The 21337-nt window shown below is 38.8% G+C and overlaps 1 long non-coding RNA gene across 2 annotated transcripts; it reads right to left on the bottom strand.

Moving 5' to 3' along the window:
* Nucleotides 1–10627: 10627 nt before the first annotated feature.
* LOC131580980 (uncharacterized) lies at nucleotides 10628–20667 on the bottom strand. Of its 2 annotated transcripts, none has more exons than XR_009277996.1 (3): nucleotides 20501–20667; nucleotides 14140–14270; nucleotides 10628–13544 (listed from the first exon to the last, which is right to left on the bottom strand). It is a non-coding gene; the product is annotated as an uncharacterized LOC131580980 (long non-coding RNA). The 2 variants fall into 2 exon arrangements; XR_009277997.1 differs by lacking the exon at nucleotides 20501–20667 and adding an exon at nucleotides 16798–16875.
* Nucleotides 20668–21337: the final 670 nt, after the last annotated feature.

Here is a 21337-nt window from a genome sequence, read left to right as displayed (position 1 = left end):
AGGAGGAAACAGGTGTATACACATGAAAAAGCTGAAGTATGAAAGGGAGAGGTTTTACTGTACTGTTTCTGAAAAGTGCATAAGTGAAAAGCCATAGAGTGATTGTGCCATCATTTGTCCTCATCCATAGTAATCCAATATAGAAGGACTTGAATTCAAGACTTAATTTAGGGAAGCTTGTTCTGACTACCTCTCTCAAGCAGCAGCACTGATATTGCAGTATGTAATTATAACTTTGTGCATTTATTCACCAATTTAGGGAAAATGCTCAACTTAAAACATTCACAGCAGTGAAGATGTGCACTGTCTTTCTAACCTGCTTGTTTGTGACTGGATTTACTCTTCAGTGCTCTTCAGAGAGGGCAGCTACACAGGGTCACCCAGGACAAGGCACAGTGCAGGAGTAGCAATGCTCTTTAGGTGTGAGATACACATAATCATAAATTCTGTTAGGAGGTAGCTCTGACCATTAGTCAGACATAGCCTTTAGGCATGGAACTGTAAAGCACAAATAGATAAGTAACAAAATGACCACCATGTGGCCTCAAATGCATTTAAAACTACAAATGAGCTGTTCTTTAGTGAGTCCACTAATTTATTCCAGCCATCTGTATCAGTGTAAACAAAAGCTTATCTCCTAAAATGTTTAATAATTTTTAAGATATAGCAAGGACCGTAAGTTTCAATATGATCATCTTGCGGGAAAAAAATTAAGAAAAATGAACCCACATATTTTCACACCACAAAGATCTTGTGATAACTACTATCATGCAATTCAAGAAATACTAAAAAGTAAAACCTGTTCCTGGAATGACATATTTTTTCCTATTTAAATTCCACCAAATGTTTCATTAGGATATTTTAGGGGATGGAAAAATCTGGCCATTTTTCCTCCCTCCAGTCTCCAGTGATGACATCTATAGACAAATTCTATATTTATTACTAAGCCTGAGAATTGCTAAATAGATGTACTGGGTTTGTACTGCTCTGAGACTCTTTTCTCTGTATGTGCCCCAATTTATTTTCAGGGTCTTAATAGGCTTCTCATATTGCTGGACCTTAGCTAAATGAATAGTCAAGAAATCTGAGTGTTTATAAGCTAAAAAGTGTGCACATTTAGCATGATTGGATACAAGCAATTACAGAGCTTGGATTAATATGGGATTTTGGACCACTAAGCATGAGGGAAAGAAAGATGTAAGTACTTTATAGGAAGAGCATGTTGGACTTAATTTTAGAGATTCTGAGCAGCCACTCGGTTACATCCAACAGAATTGTTATTTCTTAAGAAAACCAAAATCCATTATAATATTTTTAAATTTTGAAATCCCTTATTGCCTCTGAAACATCTCATAGTTGTTGTGGTGGAAGGGGTGTCACATTAAACTTTCAGCTCCAAGTGTTAGAAGCAGAGGGTGCTGCCTTCCAGACATACACATCTCTAGGATGAGGAGAAAAGTAAGTTCTGTTTTGAAGGAACAGACTATTTGCATCAAGGCCCAATACAGGGTATTATTTGCATCTTCTACATTCCTTGTGGCAGCGAGTTTCTGCCAAGGGTGAGGCCTGTCCTTTCAGTGAGACCTGGTTTGGAGCCATTTCATTGTGCAGCAGTGGAGTAGGAAAAATCATACTGGGTTCACACACAAGTCTTGTAGATATCAACTGGCTGGATGCTGTGTTAACCAACCTTCCAGTTCTCCCTCCCCTGGAAGAAAAGGTGCCAAAGTCTCCAAGAAGTCAGACTGCCAAGCTGTTACAGAATGGGTTTACTACATACCTAATTTCTAGCAGCAGCAACTATTTCTTCATTCAGGTAAATGTTAGAGATGGTGAGTACTGTTTAGCTTATAATCACACAAAATTAATTACTTCTGTGCTTGCAATTCCAAAGGGAAGCATGCAAGAAGATCAGAGGAAAATCAGCTTCCAGTATGGACAGACACCACTGATATATTCACTGAACTATTGGCATGAATTTATCCTATCATCAACTGGAGATTTATTCATATTAAGGGATTATGTAGTTTTGTTGCTTTTCAGAGATACTAACATGGTATAAACCAGCCTCCTGAATTATTTACAAAATGCTACTAGTTTTTTACTATTGGTCTCTATAGTTGCAGCATAACTCATTTCAACTTTGATAGCCTTCCAAATGCCTCATAAAACAAGCATTTGACAAACAAAACGGTTACTGTTCCCTTTTTTACATTACTATTTTTTAAAGAAAAATTGCTACCAGGATAACATCCTTTAAATAAACTGTGTGTTTGTATCATTCTAAAATTAGTAGTTCAAAAAGGAACAAAGAGGTTGTATTTTTCTAAGAGAAATACAGTAACTGATAGTAATTCAATGTCCTTATAAAAAAAATCAGGTAGTCCTTTGTTTCTGCAATACATCCTTTTCTCCCATGGCTGAAATCCCATCCTGGGAAAATGACTGGGGACCCTGTGGACAGGTAACTGGGGTGGGGGTACAGTTAGAGGAAACTGAGGACTTATATTGGCATCTTAACAGGAATTATAACAGTAGGGAAACCATATGGTAAATCACACTTGCTGCTCCCTGGATAGAAAGTGACTGGCATGACTTGAAACCTATTCCAGGATGATTCTCCATCACCTGCTAACAGGGATGGAATGGAGGATGAAGCAGAGATGAGATGCCGTGGCCAGGCTCTATGGAAATCCTTTCAGGGAGGGGAACTCAATGGTGCTTTTCAGCTGATGGACCACATACCACCTGTCAGCCAGGGGAGATAGGGGAAGATGTCCCACTGCTGAGCCAGCAACTGTGGTGAAACCCCTCTCCTTAGATCAACTTGCATCATTAAAGCCTAATAATAACATTAAAGCTCGCCTCCGTCCCAAAGTTCCCCACCTCCAAGGTGGGACCACCCCTCACTGCACATGCACTCTATTCTCTTTGACTGTAACTTGAAGAGGAAAGTAAGAGAATTTGTTACCAATCAGTAGGAAAGGTATGTTACTGACTACAGCCACTTGAGCACCTAAACACAAAGAAATGGTATAAAAGTAAGTCGAGAATGGGGAGGAAGTTAGGGAAGACTCCGTTACAACTGCTGGGATCAGTCAACAGGCTGAACCAGTCTTCTCCCCCGTAGAATGCCTATTGGTTAAGAATCATACTCTGTGCCTTCTGAACATTTTATTCCTCCAAGTATATTTTTGCATTCAGACACTATCATCAATACCCTTCTAACCTTAACCTGTCACAGTTTTATATTAATAATGTTATTCTGTAAATTGTTAGTGTGAATCCTTTGTGGGCACTGGCAGTTGCTGGCAGCAGGTCACATGCTCAAATGAAGGGAAAGACCTGAGGGGTCTCCCTTACACTGCTGGTGTGTCCCTAAGTCAGTTCAACCACCCTCTCATCCACAGGACTGCTCAGCAAAGGACCCCCCCAAATGTGCCACTGACAGACTGATCAGGCACGAGGGTCTCAGCTTTCCTGGGGCACTGATAGACAAATTAAACACTAAGAATCAAGTAAATGTCCCCACACTAAGGGTTGAGGAAGGGCCATCCCCTTTTCACATGATGCCAGCCTTACTTGGTAATGCCCATTGACTGACAGCAGCAGTTTCAGGCTAGGTTAGTACTTTTAATAACACCTCCAACTATGTACTGTGACCAAACAAAAAAAAAAAAAATAATCTGCCAGTCATTGCAAAATCTATGATTAAAGCACTATTGAGAGCACTACAAATAAAAAACCATAACAAACGATAGGAGCTGTATGCTAGTCTCATCATAAGTCAGCTTGGTAGGCAGGTTTACCAGAGAAGTCCTAGTTTTAACAGAAATGGCAAAACAAAAATAAAGAGGTAGTGCATCATTTCTTGCTTAGAAATGATGATATACATATTACATTAGTGGTTCAGCTGTGTTAAAACACATAATAGTTTTATATTTTTAGACACCTTCCCATTTAGGTATTATATTACACAAAAATCAACATTTTCTCTTTCCATGTTGACTTCAATACATACTGGATTGCCATTAGAACAGCAAACCTTTCCTCCCTCCACCAGTGTTGTACATAAACATTAACAGGACTCTGCACATTTTTAACTACACTCTTTACATGCCTGCAAGTTGCTTCCTACAGAGTTCCTACATGGAAAATACTCATTTTCACTGTCCAGTAACTTCAGCAGTTGTGGCCATACACACAGTGAAATGTATTGCTCCTCTTGCAAGATTTAAACACAATTAAAAAACTATATATTGAAAATCATTTTCTAATAGAGGCTATTGTCTTATACAGGTCTTTCCAGTGCTCAGTACAACAAACATCAATTAAAACTTAAATTTTATAATAGTATTTAACAGCCACCAACAATAACAGACAAAAGTAATTTACATGAATGCTTTGTTTAAGCCAAGAAATTAAATATTGCTGAAGAAAAATGTTCTATATTGCTTTACATTTAATAAAAACTTGCTGTAAAGTAACATAGTACTTGGGATGAAAATTAAATAGAAGCTCCCAAAGCACTAACCAGTGCATCTTTTGCTCTCTAGCTTCTGTCAAATAGGGCAAAGGAAACAAACACTTAACCAGGTTTTCCATGGGAGAGTTCAAGAAAATCTCTTCCCTACCTTGCTATGTAAATGACTTTTACCCAGGACCTTTACATTGCACAGAAGAAAGCAAATTCCTACTTATAATCTCAGATGTAGCTGTAGCCCGCAACTGCTGGTGTAAGATGATGTGTAAAGACTATCCACAACCTCAGCTGTTGACGGGAGAGCTGATGCTCAAATAATACAAACGACTTCTGGTAGCTCCCTGTGTCCTTGCTGAACTACTAGGCTGATAGCAAGATGGCAAGCCAGTCATCTGTCTTGGACTGCTTCGAGTGAGTTCCTGAAGCTATTTCTGAACCAGTGAAATAGGCTAACTTTACAATCAGCAGCAGTTATTGCCTTCTTAGCAAGGTCAAAGTGAATAGAAAAAAATTAATTCCTAGCCAAGGTCCCTGCAAAATATGGGCAAGACATTAATTCACTGCCATCCTAGCCTAAGGTAGCAATTGTCAATAGGACAAACAGTCTACATCATCATTTTCTCTCTAATTTAATCAAGGTCATATTAGATCACTACATCAAATCAAGCAGAATCAATTTGATTTAAAAAGAATCTGAGCTAAACCAGATTTCTTTTGGAAATTAACCCTTTATAACAAACATTATCCATCAATATAAGGCATCTTATTTCCACTGAAAATTACTACTGCTATAGAACATATATCATGGTTTTTTTTAAAAAAAAATCTTCCCCCACCAAATAAAATAAGATTACATTGTCTAATATCATGCCTAAATTTGTTTGCTTCTTTACTGTGTATTGCATATAAGTCTCACGCTGCAAAACAACAATTTTCACAGAAACTGGAAGATATGTCTGACAAAAAAAGTACTGTATTATGCTGGGTGTCATTTACCTCACAAAAATTTAGCTTTTAATGAAAGAAGAAATAAACAAATCATGGATCTGTGGAACTGCCCACTTCTTACACAAATTAATAAAAGGTTTTATGTCCTTTTGCCTATTTTTCCCTTCTGATTGATTATTTTTGTTGGGGTTTCATTCATGTTTTTTAAGATTATACCCCACAGAGCTCCTTCTACTTCAATTATTATTCTTCTTCAATTATCACTTTAATTGCAGTATGTACAAATCCAAGATCTTAACTGCACAATAATCTATTGTAATGGCGACTGTTAGGTATGCTGCATTCCACCTTCCTGCAGAATGCTTGGGTGGGTTACTGCCATAACAGACAGCTGGGAAAGGGTGATCTCTACCTGGCTGGGCCACAGATATAATCTTTTTAGCCTGCACAGCAAATTCCTGCTTCAAGCATTCAAAAATTTGAAAGATCCTCCCATATGTCTTATAACACCTACGTCAGTGACTTCTATAGCCAAAGCATTTTTTTAAGCTTGTCAAATACTGACAATGAGATCATATACATATGCATACTTGTAATTTCATGCTTATTGCAGAGAGAACTTATATCATTGTCACTGGATATTTGTTGTAAGCCTGAAAGGAGCAGAACATTATAGGATTTAAAGAGCCTTTCCATTTTTTAATTTTTTTTCTCAATCACAGAGGAAATTAATCATAATCCTACAAGCAAAGGTATTGTAAATACCAAAGTCAATACAGCCTGGCTGAGGAGCTCCCACACACAGAGCCAGAGCTGCAGTTGAACCCCGTTGTAACAGCCTGGCTGGCCCATCTGTTTGGTGTACGCTTGTTTATTACTCTCCCTTCGTATCCTCAAACTGCCAGCTCTGAGTTTGGGCTATGTGCTTTGCAAGTACATCGCAGCCATTTAAAGATAAGCTCCCCCCTGCTCCCACTAAAGCCATGGTAACGCAATTTTCCTCAGATCTGATTTTGCTGTGCTTGAGTCATGTGTCACCAAACAAGTACTGCTCACTACAGGTGCAGTTGTGGTCTTGTGAGGGACAAGTCGTGGCATCAGGATGGATTTGGAAGGATGCAGACTATGGCAGAGAGAGACACACCTGCTTTTGTTTTGTCCAGTAAGAATGTTTTTCCTTTTAAGTGTGTTCCTCTATCTCATAGTACTAGCACAGAGCAAAATTAAGAGAAGTAGACTAGTGTAACCTCAAAGTGTTTTGGAATAGGAAGAATGCATTTGGGATTTACGTGCCAACAGTTCTTTACAGATGTATGAATTTTGGTAAGCTGTATTGTAGGGTGTATTTTTCCTTTTAAGTGGAAATAAAACACTCAACAAAACTCAGAATGCATAGAATCCCTTTGGTCAGAACACATTTGGTTGGAGGAGAACACAGTTTGCCATTTAGAATTGCTATGACCTAATTTATTTTTTAATACAAAATTTAGGACTCTTATCTATGGATTGTGACTTTTAATTTCAAAATCAATTATGGGGGGTGTTTTATCTATCAACTATAAGATGTTGTGTCTTAGCACCAAGATATTGTAATGAAACACTATTTTTAAGATTTAAAAATCTTTATATCGCTTTAAATATGAATCAGTAATTTCCTTTTGCCTATGAATGAAGGGAATTTAGCTCTTTTCAAAGCATATCTACTACAGCAGAATGTCTGTCTAGGTGTTTGATGATAATTAGCAAGAAAATTAGTCTGCTAGAAATATTATTCATCAAAATACTGTTGAGTGCTAGGGAGATTGCAAACCTCTGTTGGAAAGTTTCTCAGAGACAGGCTACTTGGTTGCATCAGGTTTAAATCACATGACGAACAGATTAAAGTCTTTCTCAATTAACTATTGCAAACTTAAAAGGTAAACCAGATCTTTCATGGCCCATTTAAGGGAATATCTAGGTCCAGATTCTCAACTCTAGGGCTGTTTTACTATGCCACAGCAGCCTAGAGGCTCCCAACCAAGCTTATGGTTGCTCTATTCTACCATATCAAATACAAAGAGTAAAGAAAACTACTCAAAATATGAATCTGTTTGGGCCAAGCTTTAGTACGTAACACTTCAATTCCTACTTGAGTAAATGAGCATCTGAAGTTTCTGTAATACAGATACCACTTCTGTCATCAATATGCACACCACAGTAGAGTTTGTGGTTTTTTATTCATGACTTTTTTGAAGTGCCCCAAGCATACCCCTGGGGCTGCATATGCTTCTTTAGTCTAAGCTTTTGCTTTTAATATACCTTTGCCCCACATTTTTATCCCCTCGCCTTCTCTCCATTCTACCACCTGTTCTTCATTCTCTTTGCTCACTTGCCCATGTTCCATGTGGAACTTCTGCTTTTAACTATGTCATAGCAGCAGGAGCCTTTTGTTTTTTTACTCCTCTGTGATGAACTGTTTATCTTTGAGTAGAAAGTCAAGCTAGTCTTTGTTAACTTTCAAGAAGAGTATAGCTGCTTTTTGCAGTATTTGTTTTAGCAAATAATGGGTCTGCAGGACACAAAGCTGACTTTTAGACCAAAGTAAATCTTAGGATGTTAAGGAGAACAATCACCTTCTGTCTGATTGATCCTGAGTCTTAAGGGATAGAATGCATCTGCTATAAGTTAGAATTATTCTGCTGCTTGGAGAAAAGCCACAGGACTGGAAAATTTAAAAAAGAAACAAAACCAAAACTGAAAATCAAGCATTCTTCCCATAAAGATGCTTTGAACATAATGAAATTATTCAAACACAATGCAAGATACAGATGGGTTCTTTACACCCTGCATATTTCAGGTGGCTTCATAATTTCCAGGTAAACATGAACAAAAAGAAATATGCTAGTAGTGGAAAATGTTTTTTCTTTCCCCACTTTGTTGGGTGAGCATTTCCTATCAAGTTACTCTAATCTGTGTTACATTTTATCTCCCATTAGCTTGACTCCTACATCAGGGCCTGAAGTTCATACAGTGTAACCTGCAATAAACTTCTTTTGCTCCATAGGTAACTATAATAACAGGTGCTAAACTGTTGCTAAAAGCACAGGAATTCGGGCATCTGTAGGACTTTCTTCCTTATGATTAGCATGCCTTGACACGATCCTTATTGTTGAAAAAGAGTAAATTAGTCTTTTCTTTAGTAAAGAGGGTAATGAAAAAGCTAAATTGATTAAGATGTGAAATTTAGCAGCTCAAAAGTCTGCCTGTCTCTGACAAACTCAGTGCAAATAAATTGTATTTCAGAGCTTGACCCAATATTGGTAGGAAAAAACAGAAAAATAAAGTCAAAAGGCAGATCCATCTAAGTGACTTTCAGACACAAATTGTAATCGTTATCAGCTAAAAAGGAGAAAAACTTTTACAACAGGAATAGGCATGAAAGGATAACATTTAATAGCAGAGCTAGTGACATTTTTTAGTTTCTCAAAAGATCTAAGTGTAAATATGAGTGAACTCATATTTACATATGAGGGGGGAACATTTTTTTCTATGACCTGTGTATTATATACAGCATAGACAAACTATTAGTACATTCTAAGCAACGGGATCAGGAAAGATAAAAAAATGTGAAATCCCAAACTCTTTAAATCAGCTGCAAAACATACCTCTAGAATGAAGTTCACTGAAGTGGTAAGATTTCAGCAAAAACCAAAGGACTGATTAAAGAGTTTCTCCCGTCACACCAGAAAAAGCCTTGCCATCCACCAAGGACCCATTCCTGCTCACCTTGAGCTTCATAAGCTTTTTGTGCCTGCTAGGCACAAATTGATTTCATTGAGAGCAGGTGACTTAAATTAGCAAATTTAGCTCCAATTCATGATTCATATGGAAGGGCCTATCAGAGGCAGTGACTGTTTAGTATTTGTTGTAATCCCCCCTCACCAGGGGCATAGTAGGTGGGAAATTTCCTTTTTTTTTTTGTAATATGAGAGTCATAGAGGAGGATAAGACTCTTATGCTTTCCCCTTACAGTCTGCCCCTTGCTTAAAAGGGCCTTGCTCCAGAACTTTCATGCAGTGAGTGTACAATAGAGCAGCTCCATATTCCCAACTCACCACCTCCAAAGTGTGTGTAGGCAGCATTAGGATAGATCCATGTGATCGTGTGAGCCAGGTGAATGCTGAGCATCTGCTTTTTGGTGCATTATTCCCAAACTCTGCCCACAGAACCAGTGGGATAATGTGGATCACAGTATTGGTCTATGGTTGAGATGTAGCACCCGTTAATTCTTCCTGCATCTTCTTATGATCTTCATACTCTTCATACTCATTACTTTTCAAATTACATTATATGATGGGACCTGTTGTAATCTACTTTCTCTTTTATGTCTGTTTTTACACTCTATTAACAATGTTTGAGAGCCTCTGTTTACCTTCTTAATAACATAATAAAGAAAACTAAAGTGTGAAATGTTTTTTTAACAACAGCAAGAAGATTATTTTATTTCATAGAATCGTAGCATCAATTATTTTACCAGCTGCTTCTTCTAATCTCATAGATTTGGCTATAGATCCACTTGTATAACCTCTACATGGTGCTACCAGAAATATCCATGGTTTTACCCTGGCTGCCCTCATTGTCTAATAAAAATATGTGATCAGTCAAAATTCCATGTGTATATAAATGGCCCTTATAAATGGTGGTTTTAAGGAGTTTCCCGTGGTATTTCATATGCAATTGTCTTCAAGTCTGTGGAATATCAGAACCTCTCTGCCTCACCTTCCGTCTTCCTGCTCTCCAAAGGATTGCCACGTGCTGGGTAATTGAGAAGGTATTAGTAAATAATTATAAATGCCCTTTTGTGCCAGCACTTTTCCTGCTTTTTATTTATTTATTTGAAAAATATTACAGGTACACTATCAAGGAATGACAATGTTCATCTGGTATTTTTGGCATAAACAGAAAATGTGACTTAAGGCTTTCTGATAAATTCTATAAAATGGATTTCTTGAGCAGAATAATGTGTTATCTATGGGTATTTACCCATGAAAGCAGAGACTAAAATTCTGATTAGACATGTATCTTTTCCAATATATTTCTATCAGTGCACTGATTTGGCAAATATTTAGACCCAAAGGTCAGGGCTGTTCATAAGTCCCACTGATTTGAAAGTTGAATGTCTGCCCAAGATTAAACACAAAGAGGAATGCTTTCCTAAATCAATTTATTTAAGTCTGTATGTAAGTTCTCTGTTGAATCAGGGCCTAAAGTCAGCAACACATCAGGAAAGACAATGAGTTTGGGCCAAATATGTGTATTAACAGCCAAAACGTACAATGAGACAAGGAACATAATTATTACTTGGATTTGGACCAAGATCCCTAAATGTACAAGCTAACCAGATTTTATAAATTTAATTTCTTTTGAAGCTCTTAGCTTAAATCTAAATGGTGAGATATACGTTTACCTATACACACTGGGATGGCCCTTCCTTGTCTTCTGCTCTGCATTTGGATCTGCTTCCTGGAGAAGTCACAATATTAGCAGGAAAGACAGTGCCTGCTTGAGTTTATCTGCTAGGATGGTACAGAATATATACCTAAACTCCAGGACTGGGAAGAGCTCTGGGCTTCACAAGGTTGGGGCTGAAATCTTTTGTTTTCTGCAGTGTCTTCAAACTGAAGTTTATTTTGAGTTTCTGTATAAAGCAAGTAGAAAGTCATCCGAACAAACACAGGAGATTATGAATCTGGCAGAGCACAATGTAGATCAAAATGGTTTTAATCATTACTCCCTGTTTTAATTACTACTTGACACATTATCTCCATTGTCCTTCTACAAGTCTGTCTTTTGAATGAAATATTAAAGGCGAGTTACAGCTGAAAATATATGCAGTCTAGAAAGAAAATGGCTTTGAACTATTTGAAATGATTTATTGTCCACATTTCTTTATGAATATTTATTTGCCATAGTGAAAGCAATTCAATAAAGAGAAAACATGAGGACCAGTTAACTGAACATTTGCATACTCTAACAGTTAAAAAAAGGGAAAGAAAAATAGTATGCTGCATTAGAATGGTGTTAATGTTTGGTTTTCCTGTTTCCTGTAGTTCATTAATATGCAAGATTCAGATCCTGAAGAGGAGATACAAAAATAGCCTACAAGTAAGTATCCCCAGCCTTTATATATTCCCATTCAGAAGGAAATAAACATGTTTGTAGAGCGATTTTCAAGACCAGGATGGAGACTATAATTTTGTTTCCGTACTACTTCAGGTAGCTGGCTGTAAATCTTGCTTTTTGCAACAATCATATGTAATCTGAGTCCTCATCCTGTGAGGACCAGAGGTCCCTCACTCCCTGGCACTCCTCAGAGGAGCAGCAGGCATACCTGGCTATCAAAATGAGACATGCTGATTATTTTAGTGCTTAAGCATGGCTATGTACACCAAAACCAAGACCACACACAGCGATGCCTCTTTCCTTCGATCCTCAGTGGAGGAACAGTTTTTCATGGTATGCACTCTCATTTCTCCCTGCTTGAATTAATTTCATCGACCAAAAAGCACTATGTGTTAGACTTGGAATGAACTTTGTTCTTCAGAGCTTCTTAGTGATATTCTGATACCCAGTCACAGATAGGGCCTTGACAGATTTTGTACTGATTTTCATGATTCCTTTTCTCTCTCTTTTTTTTTTTTTTTTTTTTTTTTTTTAAGCAGGGCTGCTGCTGCTGGAGAATTCACATGCAAATGGAGATGTTCACTGGCACTGTTTCACAAGGAGGCTTGGTTGGTTGGTTTTTAGAACTGATAAACTGAAGACTATATCAAAGAGTATTTGGAAAAGGATAATCCTAATATATAATAGTTCTTTAGAAGGATGATTACAGTAGTAAAACACAGACTTTGGACAAATACAGAATTCTCTATGCATCAATATTCCATTCTTCTGAGCAAGAATGATAATAGTACTATTTATTTATAGTAATAATTATCATTATTCTCTACCTGAAAGCTAGCTGTGAGGCTAAATCATTAATATTTTCAAATTATTTCACAGTCCTAAAGTAGAATTTGCCCTGAGAGTACTAAATATAATAATTTTCTCTTTATGCCTATTTCATTTTCCTTTGGAAAAAACACACTTAATGTGTTGTTCTCTTAACATTTGTCTACATAAGACATTTTAAAATTCCAGCTGTTGAGCTTTCCTAGAAGTTAATGACAGGAAAATTTGACATTATTGTATTTATTGTTTATTTCTTCCTCTTCTGTCAGTCTTTTACCCTCACGTAGATATCTCAATATCGGTATCATCTGGGAGCTTGTTACTGCATGTACAAATACAGAAGTTGAGACCTACATTTGCTGTTTATTTCCTTGCCTGAATTTGGAATTGACAAGTAGCCACACACTGGTTCTCTGAAGTCAGAGCTCTCTTGATGTACCACTTTAAATGTATTTTGTGTTCGGGGAGTTTAAGCTGCACACAGTTAAATCCTACTCCATAGTACATGCCTGGATTTATTTGTAGATATCTCAAATGTTTCTTCTTCTGCAGTTTAGCAGGTTCTGCATTTATGGGCAAATGTATATCAGTTACTCACAACTGAAGATACCCAGATCCATTTCCTCTAGTTGTTATCTGCTGGATAGCTAGACTTTAATGGCTGAAATCTACGTCTACCAACATAAAAGCCACAGGATATGACACTGGTATCTTGTGGTTCCAATCAGCCTCCTGGTATTATAGTAGTACTTTTATTTAACTGTGTTTCTACTGAGTTCAGCATGCTCAGCCACACTGGCTGTTTTGCATAGCATCTGCACTGTATATTGTGATAATTGAAAACTCAATACAGCCCGGAGGCACTAGCACAACAGGACAGGAGCGGGCTGGGGCATAACTCAAAAGAATAAGGCATGCAGGCAGCAGCAAGCAGAGCCAGCCCTAACACATCTCCAGCAGCATCGAGCTGGGTCAGGCATCCAGCAGCTGGGGTCCCATGGCGTGGGGCAGCTCTGGGAGCAGCAAAGGCCCAGTGCAGTGCCTGGGATGTCCCTCCATCTGCCATCACTGGGCTGTCATCTGGGAGCACAGACAGAGGACGTCGGCAGAGTCCGAGGCTCACCTGGAAAATTACAGGGACAGATCAAAACCAGATTCATGGCCATGCGCTCCACTGACATCTCCCATCCTGTGCATGCCCTTCCCAGGGTGGTTCCTGTTCCTAAAATGTCATCTAGGCATTAGCAGAGGATAGGTCTGATATTTTTCCTAGTGTTTCAGAAGTATAACATATATAAACAGATGTAACTTTCTATTTGAATGCTCATAATTAGAATTAAAACAAATTATTTAAATGGCTGGAGTAAGCCACAGCATTTCTTTCTATTAGCCTATGTAGAAATAAAAAATTGTCTGGAGTGTAAAAAGGAGAAAAGAAGAAATAATGAAAAAACAACTTGTGGCATGAAGAAGATAAGTGTTTCTTGCCTGTCCTCTTCGCTCTGTCTATGAAGATTTTGTCCAACAACCTTAGCCAAAACTATTTAGTGAGTGATTTGTGTGTCTGGCTGATGGAAGGCCCAGTTGTGTCAGGGGCAGCTTTGCAGGGTTTCCAGGAAGCAGACAAGTAGGTCTCTGCAGTGGGAGTCACGAGCTTTTCGTGTCAGTAGCACACCTGAGCTGATGGGATGGTTTGAAGGAGTTAGATGTGGCCCTACCTTGTAGCAGCACCCCCAGAAAGTTGCTGATGTTAGATTGTCTCCACAGACTGAAGATCAACAGCTTTCCATGCGTCATTTGGCGAGGAAGGAAGGAAGGTGGACTAGTCCAGGAAACTTAGGCTGTAGGGCTGTAAAATTGAGAGAGGTTGAAACATTCCACCCATAGGAGTTCTTCCTTTAAAGTATATATAAGTATATACAAGACTAAACCACCCAGTATGTCTTTATAAGCACACTTAAACCCACCCTGAGGAGCAGATCACACCAGCTCCTGCCCACCCTGGCATTCTGGCCTTGCTCTCCATTCTGCCCCAGTTTTCCAGCCCCAGCAGTTCAGCTCCCAGCCTCCTGCCCAAAGGCAGGGAAATACCCTGCCAAGCCCCTGCAAGACACCCATGCCATGTCACAGGGCTTCACCCACCAGGGGCTCTGTGCCACCTCTTATCCCCAAGCTCTGCTTTCCAAACACCAGGGCCTCTGAGGCACAGGTACAGTGGGTACGAGTGCCGATCCGGGTACGTGTTCGTGTTTTCACCTCCAAACTTTCTGCTTCAAGTGCGGCCTTTTAGGGCTCTATTTGGTCTCTTCATTAGAGGTGTGATTACGTATATTTCCTGCTCATGGCATAGTGTTAGTTAATCATTATTTCTAAAGTTCTTTTAAATTCTCAGGCAGTGGCATCTATTATTTTCCTCTGACTCTTCTCTTACCTTTTTCTTCTTCTACTTAGTATAAGAAGTCATCGGTGGTGAGCTGATTATAAGAAACTAATTTACATCATCAGTTCAGTAGTAGGACATAGTTCTTAAATCATCTAAGATAAATACTTTTAATTAAGCAAATGTCCTACTCAATTCACTGTGGACAATCCCATTATAATGGATATTACTTCTGCATGCTAAATCTTAATCTTCATCAATACTGAATGCACAACGCAAAACCATTATAAAAAAAAAAAAAGTAGGCTTACTGTAATATTGCAATTTTGAAGCTGCCAGCTTTTATATTCATTAATATGATGACAACAGACTCCCGGCTAACAAATTTTACTACAGATCAGAATTTTTATCAGATATGTATATGAGATCAAATCTATGCTAGCCTATTATTTGCAGATTTTATTAAAAAGTTAAATTGGGATTATTATAAACTCTCCTTGGATTCCTTAATAAAAAAAAGAAATTAAAGTTAAAATCGAATGAGATTTCCTGGAAGCATTTTAAAAGGCTGCAACAGCAGTAAAGTCAGCAGGCACCCCACAGCACAAGGAAGTATTTACCGACCAGAAGATGAATGTCTTTTCACTGAGAGTTTAACGGGTTTACTTTATATGGATTTTTGAGACACAGAGAGAGAAGAAAGCAAGAAAAACTCCAAACCAATGCTTTCCTAATTTAAGACATCATATTGCTTCCTGATCAAAGCTTTCAAATTCTGATGTAAATTGACTTCTTACTCTTGTGACCAAAATCTCCTCTCTTTTCCCCCCTCCCTCCATCTGTTCAGGCTTAGATTTGGAAGTCCCTACTCCAAAGGAATAAAGCCTGATCCCTATTGCTTCAGTTACGGTGTTGAAACCCATTAATATTTCTCTGGCAGGTACCCTGACCCTGGTGCCCTTGAACATGCTCTAAAAAACATAGGGTATTCCTGAGCCTTTGTCCCTGAGAGGATTAACAGAGTTGCCCTGGAGCCAGCCTGAAGGTGCTTTAATAGGTAATAGGGGTGGGCTTCACAGCTGACTTCAAGTTTGCCTCAGGCTGCCCCTGCTCAGCAACACAGATGCAGCCATTGAATTTAGGGTGTAAAGTGTGACTCTGTGTACGAGTTAGAGTGGGAATCCTCAGAATCTGGTGGAGGATATCTCCAAATATATCCTTTCCTCACTGGTGTCCCAGTCGAGGGTACATGGTCTGGAGACATGTGCTGCTTCTGCCACTGACTTCTCTGACCTAGAGAGTTACTTGTCTCTCCCTCTCTCTTTCTTTCTTCTCTAGCCTCTCTCGTGGCTTATAAATTTTCTGAAGGAGAGACTGCAGAACTCTGTGTGGCTTTTCTGTGCTTAGCCAAGTAGGTCCCAGTCTCAGTTGGGTCCTGTGGCTATATCATGGTAAAAGTAAATAAACAGGCAATAGTGGTAACAACAGTTAATTTTTTGTGTGTGAACAATAGATTCCTAATGGAGGAGAAGCCTCTTCTCTGAGTTTTTATATCTGCAAGTTAAAGTCCCTCTTTCCTCACTCAGCTGGAGAAGATACCGCTTTTGTAAATCAGAAAAAACTTATCATGTAAAGTAGAACACAACTATGATTATACTGAATATTATCCCACCTGTAATTTACCCTTGCTGCTGCAAAGGACACAACATGATTAAGGTAAGAAATGATAGACTGAACATTATGTGTCAGGATGGTAAAATATTTTTTCTATCTAAATAGGAAAGAATCATAAAATCCAGTGCAAATACACAAGAAACTGTCTTAACAGATTATAGACAAGCCACCCTGCTGTTGCCTTATATTGTATTCCTTGCTCAGATTGCTGTGGATGCAGCAATCCTGTAGCCTACAATATTTATTTTTTAGAAACGACAAACTGTCATGATTTTTTAATGATGTGAGTATCCTTACTCCATAAGTTCACATGTACTGTTACCTGCTCAGTCTGTCATCTCTTCTGCGTCTCCCTGGGTGAGTCCAGATCCTCCCAGTGACATTTCTCAAATTGTAGATCTGTGCAGAGCATTTCCCCATAGCTGTTAAAAGCTGTTACTTTACTTAATGACAGTGTTTAGCAGTAGCAGCCATCACTCACTATCTGGTGTACACCAGAGACTCTGCTCAGGGGCAGAAGGGGCATTATGCTGATTTTACAGAGCAGAGAAACAAGGTGTTGCATTTGGCAGCAATTAGTCCAGAACATGCGTACGGGAAAAGGACCAACACACCTTCAGCTCACATTTTATTCTTTAGTGTGTTACTCCTTTTGCTTCCTCCAGTATTCCCAGTTGCACCCTGCTCTCCTAACAGGATTTCAGAGAATGATCACAGTAGAGCCAAGTGCTTTTGCAATAACACATTCAGATACTGCAGCAAACAATGTAACTTTCCTAATTTTAAAGTGTGACTTTGCCATGTATGGTGCTTAGTAACTTCTACCATGTCTCTGATGATTTCTGGGTCTGCTGTCAGTAACATGATACATTCCTAGCCAAATTAGCATGTGATATTTTGTGCTCGTACTGCAGTGGTAAGGTCTGTTTGCTGTTTCCATATAGATGTATTTTTGACAGGAAGAGCAATTCTATAGGCCCATGATGAAAAGCCCGTCAATTGAATTGGTACCTCATTACCATGGCAACAATATAATGCTAATGAAATTGTGACTGTTGAACTTGTTTTATGGAACTCCACAAAATGGGTTTCATAAAATGAGAAATCTTGTTGATTAGTAAATGTTTTAAAGCATTTTGAAGACCTGAGAAACACATGTGCTGTGACTTATTAATCATGTTATCATCCTCATTTAAGATAATACATTGCTCTTTGTATGAGGAGAGAATAGTGCTCTCAAAAAATAAAATTTTATGGTAAATCTCTGTTTCTCCAGGTTTTAATATGCACCACAGAAAGACTCACCTCTGTGCCCTGGTTCACTGGGTCAGCGTGCATAGGTATGTATTGAGTCATGCAGTTTTTGACACTTATTTAATCTCTCTCAGAATCTGTAAAATTTACTGCTACTGCAGCTGCAATAAACACCTTTCTGCAAGAAAAATGTGGCTTAGTTTATATAAAATTATTCCACAAAAACATATCCTTTTAGACTGAGCCCTACACAGAGAAGGGGTGGTAGTAGGAATGCACTCTTCACTTCCCACCTCCCTTCTTCTTGCCCATTTGGCAGTTCACTGTCATACAGATTCCCAGCAGAGAGCCACCCCAGCTCTCTTTCCTCAGGACAGCAGCTTTTGCTGAAGGCTGGGTTTGATATGGTGCCTACTTTTAAACAAAAAAAATATGTTGAGCACTTGAATTCCCTGGTCATTCATGTCTCTGGACAGGCTTCTGGGGAGGTGCCTCACCTCTATGTGTCTGGGGCTTCAGTGCCAAGGTTTCTACAGCAGGATTTAATTTTTAGATAGATAATAGGAAATATTCCTCTTTGTTTTCACCTTGGGAATAACAGAGTGTCTCAGCCTATGGAGTCCATCTCCTAATTTGCCAGGTAAATCAGAACAGAAGTTGTGCCAGCAAGCATTGAGCTCAGTGTGCTTTCACCGTGTGGTGTTGTCTAGGTATTTAGTAGAGACAACAGGGGGAATGCTGCTCATTTTAGTGAGGTCCTGATCTACATGGCACAGAAGTCAGCAGAAATCTTCACAACATTAGATTTAATGGGCTTTAAATCAGGGCTTTCAAGGGCTGTTTCTGAAAGCTCCATGTTTGATCCTATTTGGAAAAGGAAGCTCTGTCTAACATTTCATTATTTCCATGGTTTTTGGGAAAGCAACACACTGAATTTCTGAGTTGATAGAAATATAATGTAATGTAATTTCCCTTAATATATATTTTGCACTGGCTGACAGTTTTATTAAGCAGAAGCAATAATCATCATTATTCAGTGTAATAACCATCTCATTAGAAATGGTCTAATTTTCCCTAATTTTAATTTACCTCTCCGACTAAGCTGTTCTAAAATTACTGAGGTGCCTACAGTTCAGTTTCGTAAGACTTCAGCGGAAACATAGGTCTTCAGAAAGCAACTACTGACTTATTGCTGCTAAAATAGTGATACGCCAGACCTTTGTGAGAGAAAAGGAAGTACAGAAAATCCAGGTTAGAAAATTGCTGTATCACTTTTTATTTCCTTACTGTCTTCTAAGTAGCACTTTCTGCCCACATTTTGCACAATGATAAATTGTACAGTTGCCTTCAAGCCTTGCATCCTTTAATAAAGGACCTGGCTATGGGTCACACCAGAGATTCCTGGTAAGGAGAAACTGACAAGCAGAACTATTTCTTGGAGAAACAGAGAAGGAAATGAAGACACTGATCAAGTTTCATTATCATCCAATGAAAATAGGATGTAAACTGTGACATCCAGGCAGATTATATATGTCAGGCAAGCAGATGTGAGCAGAAAAATGTAGATGCTAAACCTTACCTAATAGGCTTACTCTGTGGATTATTCTCAATGAGCAAGGCTATATTAAGTGTGGCCTTGTATGTAGCTATAGTTAGTATACAGGATATAAGAAACATGCATTCATAAGTGAATCTGGAGATATTCCCAGCTGTGCTGAAGTTAATGCTCTTTGATATACTTTGGAGCATCCTAAAAGCACTTTGAGTGTCATATACTTCTACAGACATCATAAGTAGCATTAGGGCATTTATATAGCTTTAGCTCCAAGATTTCAAAGGGCATTCTGTATTCTCTAAAAGTGTGCTCAAAAAATTCTATACTCAAACAGCACTTGTGCATGCAAACTGCTGTAGCAGTTTAGCTACTTGATTTGGTTGAGCCAGTTCTGAAAACACATTTATCAAAAGCATTTTGTTGCAATCACAATGATAAGTAACCTCAAATGAACAAGGAAGCGCTTTGCAGGTTATATTATAAAATAGACAAATTGTCTAAAGGTTTTGTTTATCATCAGAGGTTATTCTGTGTAGTTCTGAGTCATAAAAAATAACTTTTTTTTGTTTGCTGGGGGTGTTTTAAAGTTCCCCTAAAATAACACAGAAAAGGCAGTCTCTTCTGTGGATGCACTCTACTTATGAAATCTTTTCTCTTTGAAATTCTGAGCCTTTTCCAGCTGTAGTATGCTTTGCTCAGCTATAAGAACACAAAGTACAGCAGGGAAAAGCGTTACACTATTATCCCAAGATAATTTGATAGTCCGTAAATGTATTTTCCTGCTTGTGGCTCCAGACATTATGCTCTCATTTGAAGTAATGATTTGCAGTTATTTATACAATTCAAGTTAGCCCACATTGGTTTCACCCTGAACATTTTACCTGCATGGTACAAACATGGCTTATTTGTAGATTGTGCAAGCTAGACTAGATGATTTTTGCAAGCCACACTCGATCAGCAGTGCAATGGGATGCCTGCTGTAGACAGCCAGCTCCTGCAGGAAGTGCTGCAGTGACTCACTGGCAGCTGTCTCCTGCCCACGTCAGTGGTATCACAACCATGCATCAGCAGGAGTCTGCTGGACATGTTGAATTCTAAGTTCTGACATAAAACCGTAGCTCTGATCTGATGTGATCAGTAAATAGAGCATGACACTTTCCAGAAGTACTTACCCTGCTTTTCTCTTTTGGCTTCTGTGTGGGATGTGAAAACTCACCTTGAATTCCTCTTGCATTTCTGGAGTTTACCATACCATTCCCCCCAAAGCTGGAAACGAGTGGTCCAGTGCTAAGTGGATTGCTGTTTTACCCCCAATGCACCCACATTTCAGTGTTACATTGTTTGTTTGTAGAATTCACAATGTTATTGAGTGTGGACACAGGCTCAGAGTTCACCTCCCTTACTCTGACTTGGGAGCCTGTGCTGGGATCGGATTTACGTAAGTGACGGTAATTTAGTGCTGGCTCGTGACTGGTCAGCAATGGATGGAGCACTCTGTGGTGATGGCAAGAACAAAGTCTCATTTGAATCCCTGGTGATCCTCCTCTGGGAACCCGGGGTGAATTCAGAGGAGCCATGCATTGGTAGCATCCATTGAGCTGCCTGCTCTCCATGGGCATCAAAATTCTCAGCAACACAAAAAACATAAAATATGATTTCCACTGTCATACATTCCTGAATGTGGCCTATCAAATATGACCCTGGTTCATATTTGATATTGGGGAAAATATTAATGTCAAGGGAATGAATTACAGAAGGGTGCAGTTCTGACTTGGGGCAGTCAGCAGCCAGGCCAGGAACTTCCACCTCTGCCTACCTGCTTCTCTTATCCTCAGCTGAAATGCCCCCCGAGAAGGTGTCTGAGTGAAGTGTGAAAGATACAGTTCAAATAAAGCAAAGGGGGACAGTAAATATTAAGAAATTATTGTGTCTCTCTTCCCTCATCTGTTCATGGTATCTTGGATACTGTGACAATTCAGTCAGTTTCTTTTAAAAAAATAATTCCAAAAACCCCAAACAAATATTTAAAATTCTTCTGTTTTGCTGAAGATCT

The sequence above is a fragment of the Poecile atricapillus genome, chromosome 7 (genome assembly GCF_030490865.1).
Source record: "Poecile atricapillus isolate bPoeAtr1 chromosome 7, bPoeAtr1.hap1, whole genome shotgun sequence".
Lineage (NCBI taxonomy): Eukaryota > Metazoa > Chordata > Aves > Passeriformes > Paridae > Poecile > Poecile atricapillus.
Note: the sequence above shows the minus strand (reverse complement) of the source record. Positions and strands in the feature narration are given on the sequence as shown.